General features: G+C 38.5%; 1 pseudogene; it reads left to right on the forward strand.

Moving 5' to 3' along the window:
- The first annotated feature begins 1786 nt into the window (after positions 1-1786).
- Positions 1787-6348, forward strand: LOC121135421 (annotated as a pseudogene).
- Positions 6349-13877: the final 7529 nt, after the last annotated feature.

The raw sequence follows: 13877 nt of genomic DNA on the forward strand, positions 1-13877 counted from the left end.
GTAAAGAATGTCATTCCTTTTCCCAGCCTGCCAGTATTCATGACATTAATAGTGCCTGAGGCTTCTGAGACACTGGATTTCCTTATTGTGTGTCATTCTTCCTGTTGTTGTGTTTATGTATATCATTTAAATGAATATGATTCTTTAGATGCATACATTGATATGTATACCATGTGTGCCTGCTCCTCATAGTAGTTAAAAGATGATATTACACTGCATGAGTTTGGTATAATTGAGATTTGTAATCCTTGATGTTAGTCTTGGCATTTAAGCTCACCTATATGCAAATACAGCAAGACCTCTTAACTTCTGTGTCATCCCTCGTGCTTTGTGTTGATTATTTGTGATCAACATTTACATTGCTAATGTCTTCTTCTGTCTAAGTTTAAATGCTTAAATGCACAGGTCCTTTTTGTAATATTTGTTCAAACTACTGAAAGACCCCAAATTTATAGAAATAAAATATAAGCTTAAACAGGGAGGGCACCCCACTAGAGAACTCAGAGAATAAACAAAGGGCCACATCCCAGGAACTGGCCAAATCACAGAATAGGATGTATGGTTTTGCATTCTTAATGGCAGAAGGGATGTAAACCACAAAAGGCCAAATTCCGGGCTGCTGACCACCTGTGATGAACTGACCAGGGCGTCAGAGATGGACAAACAAGATTCGTGGGAAACAAGGAGATGATAACCACCATTTACTTAGGGAGAGATGATTAACTCATACCAAGGTTTGAGGAATTTCCAACTTGCAGGTCAGGAAGACATCTACTTCCCCTGGTCAGTAGTCACGTACCCCCCCATCACAAGATAGGGACCCCTCCCAAAGGATTGTGGATTTTGTCTTTAAAAGCTGATTGTAACTGAACCTCGGGGCCAACCGGTCTAAAAGCTGACTGAGAGGCCCATCTGTGGATGCCTAATTAAAGCCTCTTGCGTGTTGCATCAATTGGCACATGGACTCTTGATTCTTGGGGTGATGAACCAGCTTAGGTATCCCTCCTCAATTTAGAGTAGCCCAACACTACAATTTAAACTGGAGTACTTCATGTCTCATGAAGATGAATACAGAGCAGGAGTCTTATAGGAACTTGGGAAAAGAAATATACCTCTCAGTTCTTGCTGAATTTATTGTTTATGGCATTGGTTTTTGAATGGGAGAAATGTTCTTAATATTTTTCTGTTGCTGTCCTGTAACTGATTCAGTAGACAAGGTTAGAATTCACCTGATAGGCAAATATACCTCTCTGTTCTTTCTGAAATTTGGGACTAAAGGCATGAGCCAATATAACCAGCTTGCTCAACATTTTACAATAACTAATTATTTACAGAATTTCTCTGATGTATACTCAATCTGTTGCTCAGTTTGCATGCTTGTTTGTCTCTATTGCTAGGAATTTCTCTTGTGAGCTAATATTCCATCCAGAGCATTCAGAAATGATAGAGGTAAAACCCCATCAGGCTCCTTTCTTTCCCTGACCCATGTATCATATTTCAAAATTCATAGTTCACCTTCCTTAATTCATATTATAAAGTACTTATTTGTTAGTTAAGATGGCTTTATTTTGAAGTCTTTTTTTTTTTGGTTTTTCCAGACAGGGTTTCTCTGTGGCTTTGGGGGCTGACCTGGAACTCGCTTAGTAGTCCATGCTGGTCTTGAACTCACAGAGATCTGCCTGCCTCTGCCTCCCGAGTGCTGCGATTAAAGGCGTGTGCCACCAATGCCCGGCCTGGAAATCTTCTTTTTTCTTCCTTTTTTTATTTATGTTGGAAACAAGCTTGTTTCACATGTCAATCACAGCTTCCTCTCCCTTCTCTTCTCCCCATCTCTGCCCACCAGACACTCCCAGTCTCACACATGATCTCCCGAGTGAGGGAGTGGCCCTCCATGCCTCCATGCTGCCTCTCCAGAGTCCATCAGTCCCCTTCTAAAGTGACTTAATTATAATGCTTGTAACATTTTGTTTTCCCGCCAGCTGCTTGGGCCCTGCTGAGCTTTTTGATCACAGAAGTCACTCTATTAACAATGAAGCTGTTGTCCATCTGCTTGGTTTCTTATCAGCTAGCTCTGATTTGATTACTAACCCATAATTACTAATATATATTTTATAAATCTTATCTTTTTGAGGATGCACTCCTGAGCACCCATTGCTTCTGAGAGGTCACATGGCAAGAGCTCTCCTCACTACAATTCTCAGAATCCTCCTAGACTCCTAGTCCCACCTATCTTGTTGACCAACAGTGCTTTATTCAAAACAATCAGACACAGATTTGCAGAATGACATCTCCCAACACATACCTGTGTCATAGATTTATTATGGAAAAGTGCATCATTATATCAGTATACTGTCATAGAAGTATATATTTACAATGGATTCTTTGTCATGCTTTTTTTTTATATATGTATCATGCATTTTAGGATCCAGTAACCTATCAAGATTTGCATATCAACTTCACTCAGGAAGAGTGGGCTTTGCTGGATCCTTCACAGAGGAATCTCTACAAAGATGTGATGCTGGAGACTTATATGAACCTCAATGTGATAGGTAATTCTTCAGATTTTCTTTTACTCTCTATATTAATGGGAAAATTGTGTCTTAGTTATTGATGCTTTTTTTATTTTGGGTGAGAATGAAGAAGACTGAGGAAATAAATCAGTCATGATTCTAAGGATCACTGAAGACAATCAGATAAACTTTAAGCAATTTAAATAATACATTATATATTTCTTGGTGCTATATTTTAGGCTATATATGGGAAGATAATAATATCGAAGAACATTGTCAAAGTCCTCAAAGTCATGGAAGGTAATTTTCATGTGTTTGATGATATAAATTTTTTGTGAAGATACTTTAAAGTATACTGAAGTTGCAAAGAAAAGCAGCAGTGTAAATAATCATATCATAAAATACACTGATTATGATTACATTGTCATGGGATCATATACCTCAACAGATGGTAAGTGAATTTTATTTGAAAGTATTCTTTTAGGAAAGAAGACAACATATGAATGGCTTAACACCATTTGAGTCTTAGCTTCATTAGAAGTAGCCTGATGAGAATTGGATATCCATGTAGTTTCATACCCCTCATATTAAGGTACACATATTGGAAAGTTGATAAGTCTATTTCCAACTACTTCTCATCAATGAATATTCCATAGTGAAGCTAGTGTTACTCATATAGACATTTAGATTTTGCCAAGTACATTCTGATTAAATAGTTAGAATCATGATTTTATGGGGGATGGTTATGTAAACCATTATTCCCTATACCTTATGTCAATGAGGATTAGAAAAACAAACTGCATGATCTTTTTATTTCATGATATTCATTTAGTAGGTATATCCTATGTCATACATAATACAAACCATCTTAGCATTGGTATGGAAAGGAGCAATGTACTTTTCTCCATCTCAGAACAATTAGAAGATATTAGTAGTCTGCTGGTTGAGCGGAATTGATGAAAATGATGCAAGTTTACAAGTGCTTTGTCATCTAGCTTCATAAGAAATATTTCACCATTCTTATACTGCAGAAAAGCCCTGTGAGTATAAGTGATATGCAATTAATTCCGTTTGTCCTGGTTCATTTTACCAATGAAGTTTGAGTCACAGTAGAGGATATTTATTTATGCAAAAGTGGGGGCAATGTATGAGTTCATTCTGTTCTCTTCAAATATGAGAAAAGTATCTTGGAGAAAAAGATACCTTAAATGTGAACTAGACAAAATGTTTATTAGCATGACAGGCATCTTCAAATATCAAAAACAATCCTTAGTGAAGGGGAACACCATGAATGTTAACCAAGTGAGATAAGCTCAGCATCTCATTAGTCTTTAAATTTAGACCAAATTTTACATCACAATTACAAATATTCAATAATGCTTACTTTCCTTTTTTTTAAATCTTGATTTTATTTTACACTCTATGAACAGTTCTAATTCTCAACCCTCCTCTTGCCCCCTTTCCCCCTCCCATCCATATCTACAACTAGTACATGCCCAGTCCACACCTTCTCAGAAGATATAAATATAGCAAAGTTTTATATGTTTCAATTCTCCTTGCAGGGATGAAAGAAGTCCAACCAGAAAGAAACCTTCTGTATGTATTCCATGTCTTAAATGCTCTGTATATGACAATCAGCTTCCAAGTCATGAAAGAACGCATACTGGAGGGAAACTCCATGAATCTAATCAATGTGATAAAGCCTACCTATGCCACTGTCATGTTGAAATGCATAAAAACACACATAATAGAGAGAAAACCCATGAATGCAATGAGTGTGGGAAAGCCTTTGCTCATCACAGGACCCTCCAAATACATAAAAGTAGACATAGTGGAGTGAAACACTATGAATGTAATCAGTGTGGTAAAGCCTTTGCTCAGCACACATATCTTCAAGTGCATAAAAGAACACATACTGGAGAGAAACCCTATGAATGTAATGAGTGTGGTAAAGCCTTTGCTCAGCAAACATATCTTCAAGTGCATAAAAGAACACATACTGGAGAGAAACCCTATGAATGTAATCAGTGTGGTAAAGCCTTTGCTCAGCTCAGTAATCTTCAAGGGCATAAAAGAAAATATACTGGAGAGAAACCCTATGAATGTAATCAGTGTGGTAAATCCTTTGCATATCATAGTCATCTTCTAAGGCATAAAAGAAAATATACTGGAGAGAAACCCTATGAATGTAATCAGTGTGGTAAAGCCTTTGCTTATCATAGTCGTCTTCTAGGGCATAAAAGAACACATACTGGAGAGAAACCCTATGAATGTAATCAGTGTGGTAAGGCCTTTGCTCAGCACAATTATCTTCAAGTACATAAAAGAACACATACTGCAGAGAAACTCTATGAATGTACTCAGTGTGGTAAAGCCATTTGCTCAGCACAGTTATCTTCAAGTGCATAAAAAAACACATACTGGAGAGAAACCCTATGAATGTAATCTGTGTGGTAAAAGCTTTGGAAACAAGACATATCTTCATGTACATAAAAGGATACATACTGGAGAGAAACCCTATCAATGTAATCAGTGTGGGAAAGCCTTTGCTCAGCTCAGTAATCTTCAAGTGCATAAAAGAACACATACTGGAGAGAAACCATATGAATGTAATCAGTGTGGTACATCCTTTGCATATCGTAGGTGTCTTCTAACGCATAAAAGAACACATACTGGAGAGAAACCCTATGAATGAAATCAGTGGGTTAAATGCTTTGCATATCATAGTTGTCTTCTAGAGCATAAAAGAACACATACTAGAGAGAAACCCTATCAACCTAATCAGTGTGGTAAAGCCTTTGCTCAGCTCAGTAGTCTTCAAGTTCATGGAAGAGCACATATGGAAGTGAAACCCTACGAATGTAATTAGTGTGGTAAAACCTTTGCCTAAAGCTGACAGAGATGTATTGCTAGGGTCAGGCCATCAAGGTAATAGTCATTTCTGGCACTGGCCTGAGCATTACTGGTCAGTCACCCTGATGTCGTCAGCTGCCTCAGATACCCATCAATATAGACTGGGCTACTCCTAACACCAACACTTCCACATGGACTGAATTCCCCTAAAACTCTAAAACAAATATTTATTCTCTGCAATTGCCTTTGTCAGATATTTTATCACAGTGATGGGAAAAGTAACAAATATAACAAATACAGACATGTGGGTGCTAGCATAATCACCAGTCCCATGGAGACCCACTTCTCTGATGCAGAAACTGATGCTATTTGAATGTTATCAAATGTTTCGGATTCCCAAAATATAAATTTCTTGGTGCTTCAAAAAAAAAAAAACCTTTGCCTAGCATAGTTGTCTTCTAGCAAATAAAAGAACACATACTGGAGAGAAACCCTATGAATGAAACCAGTGTGGTAAATCCTTTGCATATCATAGACGTTTTCTAGAACATAAAAGAACACATACTGGAGAGAAACTCTATGAAGGTAACCAATGTGGTAAATCTGTTGCTCAGCACAGTTATGTTCAAGTGCTTAAAAGAACACATAGTGGAGTGAAACCCTATGAATATAACCAGTGAGATTAAACCTTTGCTCGACTCAGTAACCATCAAATTCATGGAAGAACACATGTTGGAGTGAAACCCTATGAATGAAATCAGTGTGGTAAATCCTTTGCATATCATAGTTGGCTTCTTTGGCATAAAAGAACACATACTGGAGAGAAAACCTGTGAATCTACTCAGTGTGGTATTCTTTTCACATGTCACAGTACTCTTGAAATGCATAAAAGAATACCTAACTGTAGAGAAATCCAATGAATGTAGTCATTGTGTTGAAGTATTTGCTTAGCAAAGTACACTTCAAATACACAAAGGAAGTCTTACTGGAGAAAACCCTATTGATAGATGAATTCTGATTTTTCTTATCAATAAAATTCCAGAGTCAGGTATCAGGCTAAATTCTCAATGATCAGAGATGCAATGAAGCAAATTACTAGTCCTTACCTCTACAAATCCCCAGAACACATGAAGTATCTTGTCTCTTAGAATACTCACACAGAATTCCATCTCTATGAAACCACGGAATAATCCCTGAATTGCCGTCTCTTCCCTCCATAATTCTGCTCTCCACTCAGCAACATTCTTTCCTGTCTCCACTTCCCTAGTGCTTTGGTTAAGTTCTGACTATTTTACATTGATTCACTTTTGTTAATGATAGGGTGACCTTTAACTAACAGATCCCAAGTGCTGGGATTTAAAGTGCCACCAGTGCCTCGCCTTTATGTCAAAATAGCATGGCTAGTTCTTAACTTCAACCTAGGTTTATTTGTTAAACCCAAACTAAATATCACCACACACTATGACTGTAATGTAAGTGGTAAAGCCTTTGCAAGTCACAGTCATCACCAGTCATGTAAAAGAACACACACTGGATAGACACACTGTGAATACAGCCAATGTGTGAATCGTTTTGTATGAATCAAAATCATGAGAAAAATGATACTGCAGTGAAACCCTATATATACTGGCAATTTTCTCATGTTTGGTACTTCATACATGTAAAACTTTGTGTTCAATCAATATGTTGAAGGCTTTGCAAATTACAATTGTCTTGAGTACAAAAAGATAACAGTGTACTCAATATAAAATATTTAGTAAACTCTCTAGCCAACACACAACTATACTTATTATGTAGAGAAAAATGAAAGTGACAACAGTCAGTAAAAGCAATATGATGTATGTTTGTGTGGTATTGGCACCTGTAAACTCATGGGGGAAAACAAATTTATGAAACCCTGTGTTTTGCGTAAATGGACTAGCCAAGTAACACACCCTGATCAAAACCAGAGGCACTGAAATGGAAACATTTTGTCCCTTAAGCAAAAGCCAGAAAAATTCACCCCATCTTTGAATCCCTAGTAAAGGAAACATAATTTTCAGTGAAACAAGAGCCAGTGAAAGAAACACCTCCTCTTAAACAAAAGCCAAATGTTTAAAAACTGACAGTGAATGTAACAGACTTTGTCCCTTATAGCAGAGCCAAATAAACACAATTTTTCCTTGAATAACTAAGCATTAACCCAACAAATCCCCGAACACAAATCCAACAATTGCCTGAGCACAAACTCCAGGCATTGTCTGAGCATGTTCAAGCTCAGGGATTGAAATACAACCAATCCCATCTGGCAATCTTCTCCCTAGAAGAACTGTCCCTAAGAAACCTACGTAAGTTCTGTGGTTTTTGAGTTGTCAGGTGCTATTCCATCAAATCGAGTGGACTCTGTTACAAGTTCTACAGATTGATGCATTAATTTCAAAACTGGGACATCTCCTGGGACTGGCTGTGAACTCTTGGCTTGAGAAAAATCTTGGGCCATGGTTCTCATGGTAATTTCTGCTCATTCTTCTATTCCCTTCTCATATGGAGTGTTTCTAAAAGCCTATGCTGACATTTAAAAAAAAGAAATAGATAAGAAACCATCCCTGTAGATCTCTGGAAATCTCACTAGTGCCAGATCTCTCCTCAAACCTATAATGACTCCCTGTGTTATGGTATCTGTCATCACTACTCATCCTTCCTGCTCACCCATGTCCACCTTTCCCCTGCTCTTCTCCCAGTCACATTTCCCCCAGCTCGCAGCTCCTAGCTCCCAGGCAGCCTGAATGTGTGTGTTTGTGAGGAGACCTCAGTAATCCATAGGGCCTCAGGTACTAAATCGTTATTTATCCCTGGCATCAGAATGGATTTTGGGAGCCTATTCTAAGTAGAGGGATGCTCTCTCAGCCTGAACACATAGAAGAAGGACTAGTCCCTGCTAAGGATGATATGACATTCTTTGGAGATCCCACATTAAAGGCCTCATCCTCCCTGGATTGTGGAGTGGGGATTGGGTGGGTTTTTATGGGGATTAGTGGGTAGTTCAGGGGAGGAGAGTAGGGAAGGTAGCCTGGGATTCACATAAGGAGCAAGCTTGTTTCTGATTAAATAAAAGAAAGAAACCACCCCTGAGATGGGTTCACATCTTCTCCAGCAAAAAATGCACTTTCCAAATCATTCACCTCATTCAAATAGGTACAAACAGTAATACTTTTTTTAACCATAAAATTTCATATGATTATGCTGTTGTTTTCGTGAGTGGGCTTATGTATTTGGTGAGGAAAGTTTTTAATTAGAAGGAATTAAAATAGCTCAGCATTGTAAATAAACTTACAATAACTAGGTAATAGATGTTAAACCACAATTGACCATAAAAATTGATTTACTTGATGTACGAAATATGTGTTTATCTTTAACCAATGATGGTCTTGTATTTTGATTAACCATGGATGATCTTATGTTTGGATTTCTTTGTTACTGTGAAAAAGTAATGCTAATAACTGTTTGATTTTGCTTCAAAGTATGATCCCCTGAGATTGAGTCTGTATGAAAAAATGTGGTTGAGAACTGCAAAATAAACACAGATTCAGTCTGACTCCATGTTTGTTCATCACTGGCAAATCCTTACCCACTTGGTCTTTGAAGACCCTCATCCCACTGGACTCCCATACCCAGCTGGGGTTAGTCCCAGGCAGGTGGAGCCATCAAAATAAGATTCGAAATAGTCATGAATTCTCTTTCTTTTTCTCTCATTTTTAACTAAAGACTTTAAGTTAAGATGGTGAGAAAATAAACATCATGGGTCATTCAAAGTCCAAGGACAGAGGCCTGTTCCTGGAAGTGTTGAGCCTTATGTTAGAAAATGGATGAGTTAAATCCTTAAAGAAGACTTCAGCAGCATTTTGTGATTTTGTATTAGATGTCAGTCCATGGTTCCCAGAGAAAGGGACAGAGCCTGTCTTTAGAAGGGGGGAAAATGTATGACAATTGATGAGGAAATTTTATGAATATCAAGACCCTGAACAGTTCCTGGTACAGGGATTTTCATTATGAGGACAAATTAGAGGTCTGCTTTCAGAGAAAACAGAAATGAAATTCTTTGCAGAAGAAGCACTCACACAGGATGAGGTAATTGCTCTGAAGACAGAAATTAAGACAAATAATGCTTGCTAATTTAGTGCTACTCTCCTCAAGACATAGCCTTGATAATTGGATGAATGATGAGGAACAACATGGGATGGATGATGAAGTACAGGAATATGATCTGATTGTTTTTATGATAAAAACCATTATAAGACAGAAATAGATGATATTTCTTCTCAGCACCTGATCCTCCTCCTTCTGCTTTTAAAACAAAATATGTCAAGCTTAAAAAAGATGCCAATAGGAGATTTTTGTGGTGTATAAAAGAAGCCAGGCAAAAGGGATACTTGAACTTTTGTTTCCCAGTAACCAATCTTGAGGGAGAGACACTGCAATGGAAACTTCTTTCTTTAAAGATATTTAAATAACTGCAGTATTGTGTTAAGAGCATTGAGCCAAGTGCTCCATACACTTTACACATTGTAGAAATGTTGAGTAGCATGTGGTTAACTGTTTATCATTGGCATCAGACTGTAAATTCTGCTGTTAACCAAGTCATAATATGATGACAGAGTAAGGGAAGTGATTCAGAATCAGCCTGTTCTATAAGAGCGACTTCCAGGATAGCCTCCAAAGACACAGAGAAACAAAAAAAAGCATGAAAACAACTATCAAAGAAATAAGAAAGTGCCCAAGCTCATTGAGATTTATGTAGTTCAAAAGGGAGACATTTTGAGTACCTACAATAGCAGTCACTATAAACAAGATAGAAAAAATGAGAAAGATTTCTTTTATTCTTTTTTTTTTTTTGGTTTTTCGAGACAGGGTACCTCTTTATTGTCAAGGAGCCTGTCCTGGAACTCCCATGGTATACCAGGCTGGCCTTGAACTCACAAAATTCCCACATCATTCCCCAGTAAGGGTGAGGCCCTCCTTGGTGGGATCTATAAATAATGCCATTTCATCCAGCAAAGGACCTAGGCCCTTGCCCATGTGTACGGGATGAGAGAGCATCCCTCTATTTGGAATGGGCTCCCAAAGATCATTTGTAAACAATTGTAAACACTGGTCTACTACCCAAGGCCCCAGTGATTTCTGTGGCCTCTTCACTGAGACTAAATTCATGGTGACTGGATCAGTCCCCTGTTGGCCTCCTAGGCATCAGTCTGGGATTCAAGAGCTCCACCTTATCCGGTCAGCTGTCTTTGTGGCAGAGCTCTTTTTCTAAAACTGGGAATTTGCTTAGGAGAGCTGGTTATGGTCTGGGACCCGGGCCTATATCAGCGAGGTTGCTTCAGATTCAGAGAACTAACTCTTCTTACCATATGGATCTATGGTGATCTGTCCCAAGGCCACTGTGGGCTGAATCAGTAATTTTCATTTCTTTTTTTTTTTTTTTTTGGTTTTATGAGACAAGGTTTCTCTATATTGTTTTGGAGGCTGTAGGTCCAGCCTGGCCCTGAACTCACAGAGATCTGCCTGCCTCTGCTTCCTGAGTGCTGGGATTAAAGGCCTGTGGCAACACTGCCGGCTCAATAATTTTCTTGAGAAACCCTCTGTTCCTCTTTTGCAATGTCATTGAGTAGACACATCCTGAATTTGTCCCATCATATGCTGCTTCCTGCTACTTCATAGAAGTCTCCCCTTCCTTCTCCCCTCCCCGGACAAGAGTAGTATACAAACTGCTATTCTTAAGAAGCTTAAACCTCAGCACTCCAGAAGCAGAGGCAGGTAGATCTCTATGAGTTCAAACCCAGCTCACTGGTGTACTTAGGAATTATTCTAGGATATATCTTTGCTGTCTAATCTCCCCATATAACAAAATGGCTAGACTTAAATTTGTTATCTGTATTTAATATTTTCAAAGTATAACATGGAGCATGAACCTAAAAGACACTTAAGGATGATGGCATATGTGGAATGCATTTGTGCTGGCTCCACTTTGAGCATTAGCTAGAGATGGATAAATACCATCATTAAACAGATTTTTCTCTATTAACCACCCAAGTGTGTGAAGTGATTTCTTCCTGGGAAGGCAACTTAATTCTAGAACAGCTGCATTTCCATCTTGTTAGAAAAAATGTTTCTGAGACTCTCAGCGTCTGAATATGGCATTTCTTTATTAGGCCTCAACACAATTCCAGCAGCTCAAATCTCCTATTGTCTATTAGATGTCAGCTAGTTACCTCTGGATGGTTTGACCACCATGGAGAATGACTTCTCCATTTCAGACTATTAGCTAGGCCCCACAAGGGCAAGTCAGACATGCCTAGAGACCAGGAAACTCTCCTGAAGACTCTGAGGCATGCATTATGGGAAGTCTGAAGGCTTGTTTACATGCATTCTAGGACCGCCTCTAAGATTCAAGGAAGTGTTTCCTAGCCAGCCCTATATAATAGATGTCTTCTGCCATTACCCCTTCTCTTGGAAAGCTACTTGAGATACTTCAATAAACCATGGCTTGTTAGTATCGAGCCCTCCTGAGATGATCTGGTATCCCTGTCCCTTTTTTTTTTTTGGTTTTTTAAAGACAGGGTTTCTCTATGGCTTTGGAGAATATCCTAGAACTAGCTCTTGTAAACTAGGCTGGTCTCGAACTCACAGAGATCCATCTGACTCTCCTCTGCAGTACTGGAATTAAAGACATGCACCACCACCACCCACCTCCTGTCTCATCTTTAAAGTCATTGGGTAATTAACTTCCCTGAGTCCATGCCCCCGACTCAAGTTCAGATCCACAACTGAACAACCGATTCAGTTCCCAGTGCCAAAGACAGAGGTCTGAAAAACAGAGACAAACTCTCTTATGTTGACTCACACAGATTTCTTTCCAGTCTGTTGCTCTCCAGGGCAATGACCTTGCTGTGTTTTGTATTGCACATTCAAAATTGTTAAATGACTGTACCACCTCAGAGATTTAAAATTGTGAAATCGAGTCATGTAGTAAAACATACAAATAGTCACAGTAAATGGATTTGCATGTGGAGTGTTGCTTCTTCCTTTGGACCAAAACAGGAGGAATAGTTTGCTGAGTGCACTGTAGAGAAACAGGGTAGGCAATCAGCTAATGGAGCCACCATTATGAAAAATGTCCTGTTTGTGGTATCAGTGATATTTTGTAATTTCCCAGAATGTTTTCATTCATGTCATGTGAATGAACAGAGACCACTGTGGGCTTACAGCTTGGAAAGGTTATCTTGAGGCAATGATTAATGAACTTATAATTAGGCAACTCTCTTATGCAGATATGCATATGAAATTCTGGTTTAGAGCTCCGAGGATCATGTCGCAGGCCATTGGCTGTAACTCCATGTGTCAGCTTACAGCAGACAGTAGCTAACATTTTACATAGGACAACATCATACTATGTGTTATTAATGGCATTCTTCCTACCAGGGAAATGCCTACTCTGTATTAAGATCAGTATAGCCAAGTATTCTTTCAATTATTTTAATCTCCTTAAAAATTATTGATAACATTTTAAACATTTCATTTTTAAATTCCTAATGCTAACAACATTCGGAAGTTTGAGAACCACTAGCTTTGATCAATGTCTCCTGTAGTTCATGCTTGTGAATTGCTGTGAAACCCTAATCCTGACACTACTGCCCAATGCTGGAAAGACAGTCATGCAATACCTTCCAGGCTGTGCCTTAACTAGTCTCTGGGAAGGAAAAATAAGCTGTGAATGAATATCGTCCATGCTCTGTAGGTTTTATTGTGAATTTTAAATTAATGAGTTACCCGCATAAGAATTTCATTCACCAACTGTAAAGCAGGTGTTGTCACAGAACATAAAGTTTGGACAAGAAGAAGGAAGAAAGATTTCCTGCTGTGACAGTAGTGGACATTAGACATGTAGAGTCAGGTAATCAATTTACATGTTCCATAAATGTACAGACTCACAATTTCTCCTGATCAGGCAATCAGTTTCATGTATCAGCTATTCAAAAATCTAGATAAAGAACAGAACTTATCATGAAACCAAATTACAGTAGTTACAACATTTTCGACCTAAATAGAAGTGGATAAAATGGTGTTGTCCTCCGTAACATAACTGATTTTACTACGTTTAAAATGATAGCCCTGAGAGAAATAGTGTGAGTAGTATTTGTTATGCACTGAAACAAGTACCTAGTCTCTGGAATGCATTACCATAACTCCTGTTTCAACACTGTATCATAATTTTTGAAATTATAATTGCATTATTTGCAGTCTCTTTTCTGCCTTCAAGGACTCCCATAACCCCTTCCTTGTGTTCTCATCCATGACCACTTTTTGTTTAACAACAGATACTGTTTGAATGTGACCTATGTTTGGATGCAGGACCTCCTAGCTATGAAGCAAAGGGTTGGCTGTGCTGGACATTGAGTGTGTAACTGAATGTGCACACACAGGACGCTGTGCCTTTTAAGGGGAACAGGAAGTAGTCTGTGAGATTGGGGGATTTTA

This window comes from Mesocricetus auratus, unplaced genomic scaffold, assembly GCF_017639785.1.
Source record: "Mesocricetus auratus isolate SY011 unplaced genomic scaffold, BCM_Maur_2.0 Super-Scaffold_100037, whole genome shotgun sequence".
Classification (NCBI taxonomy): domain Eukaryota; kingdom Metazoa; phylum Chordata; class Mammalia; order Rodentia; family Cricetidae; genus Mesocricetus; species Mesocricetus auratus.